Here is a 3,147-nt window from a genome sequence, read left to right on the forward strand (position 1 = left end):
GCTATCTTCAGTTCACAGTATAATTCTCAGGAAAGGAGCATTTTTGCTGGGATTTTCAAAGAAGCCTAAGGGCCTAACACTGCTAGGCTTGTTTCAAAATTACAGCCATAGTCCTTTTTAGTGACACGATAAATCCACATGTGTGGTGTTTGAGTGAATTTCACTGAAGACTGAATACAAAAATGAACAATCAAATAAGACAACAGCTTTGTGGAAAAACAATGTAAAATGTATTAAAATCTCTGGTCAGTGTGATGCTGGAGGCTAGCCTAGGTGATGATCATGGTCCCTTCTGGCCCTAAAAACCTACGAACCTCTGAATTACTGGAAAATCTAAGGCCCCAGTCCTGGAAATACGTAGGCATGTGAGCAGTCCCATTGAACTGAAACTGGGCTATTTCCATTTCATGTATTATCACCACCAACACGTGTTCTGCCGGGCAAATTCTCTGAGTATCATCTGTACAAATCCATTTAGAGCTTTTGGAAAGTGTCCTCCCCTGGCTCCGGACTGAACATTTTTTACTTTTTGGTATAAAAGCGTAAACTGAAATATTTCAATTCTGAAATGCTGCCATGGCGCCGCACGGGATTTGTAATTTGGATGCCTCATGTCTCCATTTTCCTCTATGGGCTGGGTTCCCTGCTTGGAAAACATCTCCCATGATGCATCATGGTCTCCCCTCTTGGCAAGGGGAGGCAGTGCATTATGGAAATGTTGTGCTAATTTTGATGGAATAAATGGGCTCAAAGGGTTAAAGGTGTTAACATGACTCTGTCATTGTTTAACATTAAACAGTGTTAAACAAGGTCCAGGGTTTGGCTTACAAGTACCTCAGCTTGCTTAGTCCCACGGCAAATACACCATTAAAATTCATTTTAATCTTTTATTAAAGATACAGGGGAAAAAAAGAAAAACAGTTGAAGCATTTGAGATATAAAATATTAAGTAAAGCTTTAATTTTAACACCATTCCTTACTTCCTTTTCCTTTAGCTGAAGAGTTTTAGAAAGAAAAGCCCCATAGTTGACAGTCTTTAGATGGCATAGTCACGGAGTCACAGGGCCAGTCCTCTGGAACTGCTCCAAATGTAGCAAGCCTCCGACACTGTCGCCAGGGCAAGTGGCTTTGGCCTTCCTGGGTCTGACCTCGGAGCATTCAGCACCCCTGTTCTCACTGTGCACTTCCCACAGCGATTCTGCCTGGCCTCACCCGCCCGAGGGTCTCAGCAAAAGTCACACACCCTTATTCCCACCACCTAGGCATTGGTGCAGTACAGGGAAACTGAGGTACACACAGTATTCATGAAAAACAGTAAGACTCATATAGGCTCACATACAACATATTAAGGAGGAAAAACCCACTTTGTCACAGGCATTAAAGATGGTAATAACTGTCCTTTTTAGGGACAAGATAAAAGGTTAATTGAGATGGGCTGGAGCTGTTGCTGTTGTTATTTAAAATCTGATCCTGTTTCTCTAAAAGAGAAAACAAGATAAACAAAAGGGGAGAGAAAAGAACAGCAAAGATAGAAAATGCAACTTCTGTTTTTGGTGTTAACTCGCAGATGTAACCTGGCTGCTGCAGAAACACGTGCAGGGCACACAATCTTATCAGCCGCTCAGAGTCCTGGCAAACTTGTACCACAATTGGGCTGTTTAGGGTATTATGGTTAGTTGCCTTTTCCTTGTCACAGGCTTATAGCACTGTTGCCAAATATACAAGTCTTAGCTAGCTAAGCCAGACTCTTATTACACAGAAGGTAAAAGGAGAGAGGGCTAGGAAAGGAAAGAAATAAGGTAGAGGAAAAAAGAACATTCAGTGGGGGGATGACAAAGTCTCATATCCCAGGCACTGTTCAGAATTTAGCCAGAGCAGGTGGAAATAGCAATGTCATCTGGGCGCCTCTCTCTGGGCCAGGCTGGTCAGGACATCTTTCAAGGTCAGGATGACAAAGGCCCAATGGTGTAGCAATGGGTCCCAGGAGAAGGCAGGGGTGGCAGCCATGATGGTAATGCTTGCTGCAGCGGTTGTTAGCAGACAGCTTCTCCTCTTGTTTATTTCTCCCCCAAAAGTCTGTTTTTAGTTACCCAGAAAAGGAGTGATGGGTAGAATAGCCCATCCCCTCATTATTTTATTCACCAGTTAAGCATAGTTTTGACACACCAAGTTTGTTTCATTAATTTCCAGTCCCACGTGCCTCTTGTTAAGATCATGCTTGGTAAACACGGGCCTTGATTTGTATCAGTCGGCCTTTTTGTTTGGATTAGTTCCATCTTTCTGTCTCCCTCTTGCACCCTTGCCTATCAACATTTTTATTACAGGTTATTGTGACGTAGTGAACTTTCACTCACTTCTCACAATTGAGCTCACAGTTAGGGTAAATTAGTAGGGCCAATTATCACAGCAGCACTCACATCTCCACAGTGCATCATGAAAGATGAAGTCTGGCTGAGGGGCCTGGTCCATCAGGGCCACACAGAGATTTCTGAAACTGAGACTTCCCACCCTTCCATGTTTCATCCAATAACCATATTGTTCCACCGGTTTGGGGACACCCTTAAATGGGAGGCCTGGGGCAAACTGCCCTTTTTGGCATCCCCTCTGGGTGCCCCAGCAGCCCATAGAGGAGAATGGGGGAATAAGGCACCCAAACTACAGTTCTGTGAGACACCACAGTGGGTGACATTTCAGAATCAAAATACATCATATTTTGGGGTATTCAGTTTTTTGACCAAAAAAAGGCGAAATTTTCTGCAGAAAGCAAACACTTTTAGCAAAAGATAAAATAAAATAAAACTTTAGTTCCAAACTCAATTTTCTATCAAAAAACAGTTTTAATGGAAAATTTAACCAGCTTGTATCCATTGTATGTAACATCTGCCCTCACTGATACATGGGCAATAAAACAGCATAGGTGTGACTGATTGTAATGTAGAGCCTAGTTCTCCACTGCCTGACTCCTATCTATGCTAACAGGGCTGATGCATCAACACCAGAGATTTATCATGCAGCCCTATGGTCAAACAGCATTGATAATTTATCTAGTCAATAACTGGTATCGTTAGTAAAGATGGTTAGAATTTTTAGAAAGGATTTAGAAGTTTTGTTTCAATTTTGCATTTGACAGGAGCCGGACACCGTATC

The sequence above is a fragment of the Terrapene carolina genome, unplaced genomic scaffold (assembly GCF_002925995.2).
Source record: "Terrapene carolina triunguis isolate 2854851 unplaced genomic scaffold, T_m_triunguis-2.0 Scaffold31549, whole genome shotgun sequence".
NCBI lineage: Eukaryota > Metazoa > Chordata > Testudines > Emydidae > Terrapene > Terrapene triunguis.